Here is an 11,517-nt window from a genome sequence, read left to right on the forward strand (position 1 = left end):
GCATGAATACTGTGGGAGACCATATCAGAAGTTTTGTTAAAGTCAAGATATATCATGTCCACCACTTTCCCCATATCCACAGAGCCAGTTATTCCTTTTTAAAATATGGGCACTATATTTGCCTTTTTCCGATCATCTGGGACCTCCATGAGTTATCAAGGATAATGGCCAATGGCTCTGCAATCACATCAGCCAACTCCCTCAGCACCCTTGGATGCATTAGATCTGGTTCTATGGACTTGTGCATGTCCAGCTTTTCTAAGTTGTCCTTAACCTGTTCTTTCACCACTGAGGGCTGCTCACTTCCTGTCCACACTGTGCTTCCCAGTGCAGCCGTCTGGGAGCTGACCTTGTCTGTGAAGACAGACACAAAAAAAGCATTGAGTACCTCAGCTTTTTCCACATCCTCTCTCGCTAGGTTGCCTCCCCCATTCAGTAAGGATCCCACACTTTCCCTGACCACCTTCTTGTTGATAACCTATCTGTAGAATCCCTTCTTGTTACCCTTCACATCCCTTGCTAGCTGCAATTCCCATTGTGCTTTGCCTTCCTGTTGACACCCCTGCACGCTCGAGCAATATTTTTCTACTCCTCCTGAGTCATCTGTGCAAGTTTCCACTTCTTGTAAGCTTCCTTTTTGTGTTTAAGCTCACCAAAGATTTCTCTGTTAAGCCAAGCTGGTCGCCTGCCATATTTACTATTCTTTCTGCACATCAGGATGGTTTGTTCCTGCAACCTCAGTAAGGCTTCTTTAAAATACAGTCAGCTCTCCTGGACTCCTTTCCCCCTCATATTAGTCTCCCAAGGGATCCTGCCCATCAGTTCCCTGAGGGAGTCAAAGTCTGCTTTTCTGAAGTCCAGGATCCATATTTTACTACTCTCCTTTCTTCCTTTTGTGAGGATCCAAAACTCAATCCATCTCATGGTCACTGCTGCCCCAGTTGCCACCCACTTCTACTTCCCCTACCAATTCTTCCCTGTTTGTGAGCAGCAGATCAAGAGGTGCACAACTCCTAGTTGGTTCCTCCAGCACTTGCACCAGGAAGTTGTCCCCAACACTCCAAAAAATTCCTGGATTGTCTGTGCACTGCTGTATTTCTCTCCCAGCAGATATCAGGGTGACTGAAGTCTCCCATTAGAACCACGGCCTGTGATATGGAAACGTCTGTTAGTTGTCTGAAAAAACCCTCGCCTACCTCATCCTCCTGGTCTGGTGGTCTATAGCAGATGCCCACCTTGGGTAGTTAGGTAGAGCTGGTCTTTCCCCACTGGAAAAGGGGGCGAAAAAGGAATGGAAACTGACAGATTGTGGGGGAAATACACCTCCCCTCCCTTTCTTTTGTTTTTACAACTGGAAAAAAGGTTAAAAAGTAAAGAGTGAGAGAAAACTGGCAAATGGGTTGAGACAACAATTGAAAATAGCTCTTGGGAGATTATGCTGTGACAGGGTCTATTCAGCACAGATTCCGTAAAGGGAAATTCCATAAAGAACAAAATTTTCAGACATGTAGATGAACATAATTTGGTGGGATATAGTCAACATGGTTTTTGCAAAGGGAAATCACGCCTCACCAATCTACTAGAATTCTCTGAGGGGGTCAACAAGCATGTAAACAAGGGGGATCCAGTGGATATAGTGTATTTAGATTTTCAGAAAGCCTTTTACACGGTTCCTCACCAAAGGCTCTTAAGCAAAGCGAGCTGTCCTGGGATAAGAGGGAAGGTTCTCTCATGGGTAGGTAACTGGTTAAAAGATAGGAAACAAAGGGTAGGAATAAATGGACAGTTTTCAGAAGGAAGATAGGTAAACTGTGGTGTCCCCCAGGGGTCTGTATTGGGCCCAGTCCTATTCAACATATTCATAAATGATCTGGAAAAAGGGGTAAAAAGTGAGGTGGCAAAATTTGCAGATGATACAAAACTACTCAAGATAGTTAAGTTCCAGGCAGACTGCGAAGAGCTACAAAAGGATCTCACAGAACTGTGTGACTGGGGAACAAAATGAAAGGTGAAATTTAATGTTGATAAATGCAAGTTAATGCACATTGGAAAACACAATCCCAACTATATGTATACAATGATGGGGTCTAAATTAGCTGTTACTGCTAAAGAAAGATCTTGGAGTCATTGTGGATAGTTCTCTGAAAACATCCACTCCATGTGCAGCGGCCGTCAAAAAAGTGAACAGAATGTTGGGAATCATCAAGAAAGGGATAGATAATAAGACAGAAAATATCACATTGCCTCTACATAAATCCATGGTATGCCCACACTTTGAATACTGCATGCAGATGTGGTCACCCCATCTCAAAAAAGATATATTGGAGTTGGAAAAGGTTCAGAAAAGGGGAGCAAAAATGATTAAGGATATAGAACGGCTTCCGTATGAGAAGAGATTAATAAAGACTGGGACTTTTCAGCTTCAAAAAGAGGTGACTAAAGGGGGATATGATATAGGTCTATAAAATCATGAGTGGTATAGAGAAAGTAAAAAAGGAAGTGTTATTTACTCCTCATAATGCAAGAACAAGGCACCACCAAATGAAATTAATAGGTAGCAGGTTTAAAACAAACACAAGAAAATATTTTTTCATGCAACTCCCTGTCAACCTCTGGAACTCTTTGGAGTGCACCTCCATTTCTACTTGCCAGTAGCCGCTGGTCAAGTCCAGGGAGGGGAATAAGCAGGATTTTCCCCACAAGTCTAGAATGTTGTCAGTACTTTGGGGCATCTGCCATTGGCCACTGTCAGAGGATAGGATACTGGGCTTGATGGACCATTGGTCTGACCCAGTATGGCCATTCTTACGTTCTTATGAAATCAAGTTTCCTAGATAACAGCCACCAGGAACACTGTACCGAGATTGTTTCCCCAGCACTGAGATGCAGCCACCTCTGCGATGGGGCAGTGAGATTAAAGCAGATTTCCCTTCTCTGTGCTCAGTGGAATAGGAAGAGGGGGCTATTTCTATGCATAGAGGTAACATTGGAAGGGAACTACTAGCCTTCTAGGGTCTCAAATGGGAGTAGGACACCAAAGGAATCTCCAAAGCGGGAATATGTCTTAAGTTTATGATTGTTATCTGAATCTCTGTGATCCTGTATCACTCTTGTAAAAGTTGTGTGCAGTGGAACCAGCCAGGAAGGGACAGGTAATCGGCTCCGGAGATGTACCACTCCCAGGAAGAATTGCATAAACTGGTTCAGATTGGGTTTGAGAGTCCCAAGAGGGCTTTTTGCTTGGTATAAATGGCGGGTCGACGCGGAGAGTTCGACTTCTCGGAGTTCGAACTATCGCGTCTAATCTAGACGCGATAGTTCGAACTCCCCGCGCGCTCCGGTCGACTCCTGAACTCCACCACTGCAAACGGCGGTGGCGGAGTCGACCTTGGAGCCGCGGACTTCGATCTCGCGGTGTCTGTATGGGTGAGTAGTTCGAACTAGGGTACTTCGAATTCAGCTACGCTATTCACATAGCTGAATTTGCGTACCATACTTTGACCCCCCCTTCTTAGTGTAGACCAGGCCTAGATTAAACTGACAGAGGCACAAATAGACGTGGTCCTTTGACCAAGGAAGAACAAATTCTCCTGCATATTGGAAGGACTTTGATGTACCAACCCCCAGGTGGAAGGTGAGACACTCCTGGTATGTTTAGACCTTGTATTGTTTATTTAATGTGTGTTCTCTGTAAGGCTTTTATTCCAAAATAACCATGCCTTGCTCTGGGAAAGATGCCTAGTCACTGGTGAAGCACGGCTTTGGTTCCTGCCCAGAGAGAGGTGTCGGCTGCAGGCCTGAGACCTAAGAGGGCATCCTGGAGCTCACCACAGAGGGGGTCCAAGGTGCAGTGGGGACAGCATGTGCACGTCTAAGTTCAGCAGCCCACAAATGCACAGAACGGCGGGCAGTGCTGGCAGTGCTATTTCTGCGGCATCGGGCCAAGGTGCTTTGGCGGGGACTGGCTGCTAGCACCGGAGTCACAGCCAGGATGAACCAGGTCTCTGCTGGGACAGGCTTGCCGAGCTGCTGCTGGACAGGACTGGACACGATGGACTGGAGCTGGGCTGGGCACTGGGGCAGGCAGCTCCATGCGGGGCACAGGCACCCTGCTGAGACCGGCACAGAATCACAGCAATGTCCGGCTGGAAGGGACCTCGTGAGGTCGTCCAGTCCAACCCCCTGTGCTGTGTCAGGACCAACTAAATCTAGACCAGCCCTGAGAGGGGTTTGTTCAACCTGGTCTTAAAAACCTCCAGTGATGAGGATCCCACAACCGCCTTTAGAAACAGATTCCAGGAAGTACTTCTCGTTCTTTTTGCTGTTACAGACTAACACAGCTAGCACTCTGAAATCTGTCCTTAGTCAGTAAATTACAAAAGTTATTCCTAATATGAACCTTATATCTCCTTTCCTGCAGATGAAGCCCATTGCGTCTTGTCCTGCCTTCAGTGGCCATGGGGAACAATTGATCCCGATCCCCTTCATAACAGCCCTTTAATATCAGCCTACTCCACTCAACTTACCCCAGACGTGCACAATGTTCCCACCCTTTTAGCCCTGCCCTGGGGAGTTGAGCTGTTGCTGTCACTTACCCCTCAGTGAGCCCTGGAGACCACGGTCCCTACGACACCAGACCACGGACAATCCCCAGGGCTAGAAGGCCCCACACACGGCTGCTGCCGCAGGCTACCGAGCTCAGCGCTGGATCTCTCAGGGTACGTCCACCCCTCTCCTCATCTCACAGCGACAGCTCAGCCCCCTGCTCCAGCGACTCCGTCCTTCCTTCAGACCAGTGGTTCTCAAACTTTTTGTATTGGCAACCCCTTTCACAAAGCAAGCCTCTGAGTATGACCTCCCCTTGTAAATTAAAAACACATTTTTTAAATTTAACATTATTTTAAATGCTAAATTTATAACCTTATTGTTTAAAATGAATTTCCCTTTCCTCACCACTTTTAAGTTAAGACTAAACCACATTTTTATAGAATTATTGTTTTTCCCCCAATAGTTACTGTTTAATACTGGGGTTGTGAAGAAGCATTGTCAGCGTCACTTTTAACAGCAGACGTAGCGCTCCATTGCCACCCTTACTTCTACGCTGCTGCTGGCGGCAGCGCTGCCTTCAGAGCTGGGCAGCTTGTGACCCCCCCGATGGGTCACACACACACCCAATTTGAGAACCCGTGATCTAGACCAGGGGTGGCCAACCTGTGGCTCCGGAGCCACATGCGGCTCTTCAGAAGTTAATACGCGGCTCCTTGTCTAGGCACCGACTCCGGGGCTGGAGCTACAGGTGCCAACTTTCCAATGTGCCAGGGGGTGCTCACTGCTCAACCCCTGCCTCTGCCACAGGCTCTGCCCCCACTCCACCCCTTCCCGCCCCCTCCCCTGAGCCTGCCGTGCCCTCGCTCCTGCCTCCTCCCCCCCCCGAGCCTCCTGCATGCTGCGAAACAGCTGATCGGGACGTGTGGGGAGGGAGGGAGGGAGGCGGAGGCGCTGGTTGGCAGGGCTGCTGGTGGGTGGGAGGTGTTGGGAGCGGGGAGTGGGGGGGAGCTGATGGGGGGCTGCTGCTGTATTACTGTGGCTCTTTGGCATTGTACATTGGCAAATTCTGGCTCCTTCTCAGACTCAGGTTGGCCACCCCGATCTAGACCATCCCTAACAGATGTTTGTCTAACCTGCTCTTAAACACCTCCAATGACCGAGATTCCACAACTCCCTGGGCAATTTATTCCCGTGCTTAACTATCCGAACAGTGAGGAAGCTTTTCCTAATGTCTAAATTTCCCTTGCTCCAATTTAAGCCATTGCTTCTTGTCCTGTCCTCGGTGGGTCAGTAGATTAATTTATCACCCTGCGATTTATAACAGCCTTTTATGTATTTGAAGACTTATCAGGTCCCTCCTCAATCTTCTCTTCTCCAGACTAAACAAACCCAGTTTTTTTCATTCTTTCCTCACAGGCCATTAATATTTTGTATTGCTCTCCTCTAGATTTTCCTCCAGCTGAAGCCCTGAGTAGAGTGGAAAAATCACACAACATTCTTGCTAATGCTTTTGTTTTGTTTTGTTTTGCACGAGTATGACATTGTTGGCCCATATTTAGTTTGTGATCCGCTATAACGCCAGACCCCCTTCTGCAGTGCTTCTTCCAAGACAGCCATTTCCTATTTTGTATGTGCGCAGCTGATCATTCTTTGCTAAGGGTGGTACTTTGCATTTGTCCTTATTGAATTCCATCCTGTTTATTTCCAACCATTTCTCCAGTTTGCCCAGATCATTTTGAATTTTAATCCTATCCTCCAAAGCCCTTGCAACCCCTCCCAGCTTGATATTGTTCACAAACTTTATAAGTATGGTCTCTATGCCATTATCTAAATCATTGATGAAGATATTGAATAGTCCCAGATCCAAAACAGATCCCTATGGGACCCCACTTGATTTGATCTTCCAGCTTGACAGTGAACAATTGATAACTAATCGCTGAGTATTGGTATTCCAACCAGTTGTACATCCACCTTATAATAGGTTCCTCTGGGCTGTATTTCCCTAGTTTGCTTCTGAGAAGGTCATGTGAGATGGTATCAAAAGCCTGGATATTTGAGGAAATGTTTAAAAATCAATGTTGATTTAATTATACTTTAACACAGGCAAGTCAAACATGCAGCCCTCACACATTTAAATTGTGGCCCTCGCTGGCAGTGGGGCGTTAGCCGTTAACGCTCGGAACATGAGACCTGCTGAATGTCTGTAATGTTACAGATCACTGCCTGTGGAGGGAGAGCTTCAAACTGGTTTGCCATCACCAGCAAAACTGAAACGGTTCAGTGGTGCAGATTAGTAGCTTTATGCCAAAAGAGAAAGTGCTTGAGATGTCAGCATCCAACCAGAAATTACTGGCCAGATGCTGGAAATTACCGGAATCCATCCACTGTATGGTATAGACACAGTTACATAAGATACATGTAACATAAGACAGCCTGGCCGATTTCTGAACTAGGAAATTGCCTGCTGTTGTTTATTTATAATGTGTCCAGAGAAACTGGCTCTTGTGCACACCTGCAAATGAGCCCTCTTCACTCCTACCTTCACACTCTCCTTTGCCATCATGCCTACAAACAGCCTGGTGCACACCCTCCCACCCACCCCCCATCCTTCCCGCTGACTGGCGTTGTGCAGATGATTGTTTGCTCAGTTTGCTGATGGCTCAGAAAAAGAGCTAAAGGAAACATTTAAACTTCTTTGGCTTTTGTAGGGGGGTTTGGGGTGTGACCGAAACAATTCGCTGAAATCCACGTGCGTTCGTTAATCATGTCAGCCAAACCAAATCTCCATTTTTCAACAAAGAACATTTTGGCCACAACATTTCACCAGCGCTAACGCTTCCTGATATTGTCTTATCGTTTCCTTGGGCTCCTCCGTCTGTCATCACTTGTCTTGTACTCAGATTGTCACAGCTCTTCGGGGCAGGGACCACATTTTTATTCTGTGTTAGTGCATCAAACTACACAGAAGGGGTGGAGTGTGGGCAGGGCCTGGGGCAGAGCCGAGGGTTGATCACCCCCCGGCACATTAGCATTTCAGCGCCTCTTGTGGGGGGGGAGAGGGTTCTGGGAACTGGGTAGTGGGGTCAGGGCCCCTGGATTACTTCTGTAGCGAGGGCAGTGGGGTCAGTGGACTAGAGGGGTCAGGATTTCTAGGTTCCAGCTCTGGGAAGGCAGTTGGGTCTAGCAGTTACAGCAGGAGAGTAGCTGGGAGTCAGGACTCCTGGGTTCCGCAGAGAGGGGACTATGGTCTAGTGGTTATAGCATGAGGGAGGGGAGAGACAGTCAGGATTCTTCAAATCTACACCCAGCTCAGCCATGGACTCTCTGCACCGCTTGGGAAAAGCCACACGCTGGGCTAGACTCAGCCTGTCAAAGCTCAGCATTGATGTGAGCAGAGAATCTTTACAGTGCACGGGGAGAGGGCGCCTGAGAATGGGACCCGCAGAAGCCAACCTTGCTGAGCGGTGGAAATGCTGAGGAGAGGGGTGTGGCCTAATGGAGTTAGGCTCCTCTCTCTCCTTGGCATTCACAACCAGGAGCCTGGCCCCTAAGACACTTTACTCACTAAGAATGAGGCCAGGCTGGGTCGGGTTCGGGTTACCCACAGGGCATAGGGTGAATCCCTACGTGTGTGTATCGTGGGGGGGGGGAGCCTTATCTGTGCCCACCAGGGACAACTCACCCCAAACTACCAGCTGCTGGTGATGCTGCCCCCCACTCTGGAACCGCTAACAGGGAGTTTCGAGAGGGAGTTCTCCAGGTGAAGGAGGAGCAAATACGGGACCCTTGGGGTAAGTGGCTGTCTGTAGTGTGTGTATGTTTGGGGGTTACTTGCTGTGTGCTGAGCTTGTGTTTGTCTGTCTGTTTGGTTGTTTGTTTGAAGGACCCTGTGCTGTGGCCGGCAGTTGGAAGCTGTGAGCTTGTCAATAAGGTTTGAAATCTAGAAGCCTCTGTTCATTGGTTGAGCCTTAGTCAGTGGGCGGGGCTATCAAGAAGGCCAGGGCTTTATAAAGCAGTGAGCAAGCAACCAGGGGCCACTAACAGGGAGTTTTGAGAGGGAGTTGGGAAGGGGGAAAGGTTCACTTGCCATTCTTTAAAGCCTTTAAACTAAACTATAATCAAAACGTCTTGATTTAAACAAAAACTCTGTCATTAACCTAGGTAGCTGCAGGAGACAATGCAGACAGAAGCCCAGCAGCAGAGTGGGGGCTATCCAGTTTATTGCACTGAGTGTTGCATGTATGATTACCTGCCCTGTGGGCGGGTGGTGTATGTATGCAGTCGGTGCAAGGAGCTCCTGGCCCTCAGAGACCGTGTACGGACTTTGGAGGCCAGGGTGGCGGAACTGGAGGAGCTAAGAGAGGCAGAGAGGTATGTTGATGAGGCTTTCCGGGAAACTGTAGAGGTGTCCCACCTCCGCTCAGACAGCCCCTGCACTGTTGAGGAGGAAGAACGGCCCAGGGAAGCAGAGCAGTCAATGGGAGCAGAGGGAAACCTTCCCATAGTAGGGACCCTCCTTCCAGATGGTGCTGGGGTTGCCTCTCGCACTGAGGTTGCCTCTCCGGGGGAGGGAACTCCAGTTGCTAGGAAAAGGCAGGTGTTAGTAATGGGAGATTCGATCATTAGAAACGTAGATAGCTGGGTTTGTGATGACCGGGAGAACCGTATGGTGACTTGCCTGCCTGATGCGAAGGTTGCGGATCTCTCGAGGTATCTAGATAGACTTATGTGTAGTTCTGGGGAGGAGCTGGTGGTCGTAGTACATGTAGGTACCAATGACATAGGGAAGGGTAGGAGAGACGTCCTGGAGGCCAAATTTAGGCTGCTAGAAAAGAGACTGAAATCCAGGACCTCTATGGTGGCATTCTCAGAAATGCTCCCAGTTCCACGCGCAGGGCCAGGTAGGCAGGCAGAGCTTCAGAGTCTCAATGCGTGGATGAGACGATGGTGTAGAGAGCAGGGGTTTAGTTTTATTAGGAACTGGGGAAACTTTTGGGATGGGGGGAGCCTATACAGGAGAGATGGGCTCCACCTAAACCAAAGCGGAACCAGACTGCTGGCACTAAACATTAAAAAGGTTGCAGAGCAGTTTTTAAACTAGGAGATGGGGGAAAGCCAATGGCCGCAGAAGAGCACATGGATCGGACAGAGACTTCTCTTAGAGGAGAGTCTATTGATAGAGATTCTCTAGGTTTTAGTCAGGAGGAGAGGATGGAAGAGGATAATGTAAGGGCCAGATCAGACGAGAAACATTCACATAAAAAAGAATCCAACACATCAGAAAAGGGCAGACAAATAAACAGGGACACGTTTTTAAAGTGCTTTTACACAAATGCTAGAAGTCTAAATAATAAGATGAGAGAACTAGAGGATATTGATATAATAGGCATCACAGAAACCTGGTGGAGTGAGGACAATCAATGGGCCACAATCATTCCGGGGTATAAAATATATTGGAAGGACAGAACAGGCCGTGCAGGTGGGGGGAGTGGCACTATATGTGAAAGAAAGTGTAGAATCAAATGAAGTAAAAATATTAAATGAATCCACATGTTCTATAGAATCTCTATGGATAGAAATTCCATGCTCTAATAAGAATATAACAGTAGGGATCTATTATCGACCACCTGACCAGGACAGTGATAGTGACAATGAAATGCTAAGAGAGATTAAAGAGGCTATCAAAATAAAAAACTCAATAATAGTGGGGGATTTCAATTATCCCATATTGGCTGGGTACATGTCACCGAAGGACGAAATGCAGAGACAAAATTTCTCAATACTTTATTTATCCCTCATATATATTTATAAAGAGCAATCATATCCCCCCTCAGCCTTCTTTTGTTTAGGTTAAACAAGCCAAGCTCTTTCAGTCTCCTTTTTCCATTCCCACCTCCGCTCAGGTTTTCCATTCCTCGGATCATCCTAGTAGCCCTTCTCTGTATCTGTTCCAGTTTGAATTCATCCTTTTTAAAAATGAGAGACCAGAACTGCACACAGTATTCCAGATGAGGTCTCACCAGTGCCTTGTATAATGGTACTAACACCTCCTTATCTTTACTGGAAATACCTCGCCTGATGCATCCCAAGACTGCATTAACTTTATACACAGCCATATCACATTGCCGACTCATAGTCATCCTGTGATCAACCAATACTCCGAGGTCCTTCTCCTCCTTTGTTACTTCCAACGGATGAGTCCCCAGCTTATAACAAAAAATCTTGTTATTAATCCCTAAATGCATGACCTTGCACTTTTCACTATTAAATGTCATCCTATTACTATTATTCCAGTTTACAAAGTCATCCAGATCTTCCTGTATGACATCCCGGACCTTCTCTGTGTTAGCAATACCTCCCAGCTTTGTGTCATCCACAAACTTTATTAGCACATTTCCACTTTTTGTGCCAAGGTCAGTAATATAAAGATTAAATATGATTGGTCCCAGAACCGATCCCTGAGGAACTCCACTAGTAACCTCCTTCCAGCCTGACAGTTCACCTTTCAGTACGACCCATTGTAGTCTCCTCTTTAACCAGGTCCTTATCCACCTTTCAATTTTCATATTGATCCCCATCTTTTCCAATTTAACTAATAATTCCCCATGTGGAACCATATCAAATGCCTTACTGAAATCGAGGTAAATTAGATCCACTGCATTTCCTTTGTCTACAAAAATCTGTTACCTTCTCAAAGAAAGAGATCGGGTTGGTTTGGCACGATCTACCTTTTGTAAAACCATGCTGTATTTTGTTCCAATTACCACTGACCTCAATGTCCTTGACTACTTTCTCCTTCAAAAATTTTTCCAAGACCTTGCATACTACAGATGTCAAACTAACAGGCCTGTAGTTACCCGGATCATTTTTTCCCCCTCTTTCTTAAAAATAGGAACTATGTTAGCAATTCTCCAGTCGTATGGTACAACCCCTGAGTTTACAGATTCACCATTAAAAATTCTTGCTAAT

This window comes from Mauremys reevesii, linkage group 24 (assembly GCF_016161935.1).
Source record: "Mauremys reevesii isolate NIE-2019 linkage group 24, ASM1616193v1, whole genome shotgun sequence".
NCBI lineage: Eukaryota > Metazoa > Chordata > Testudines > Geoemydidae > Mauremys > Mauremys reevesii.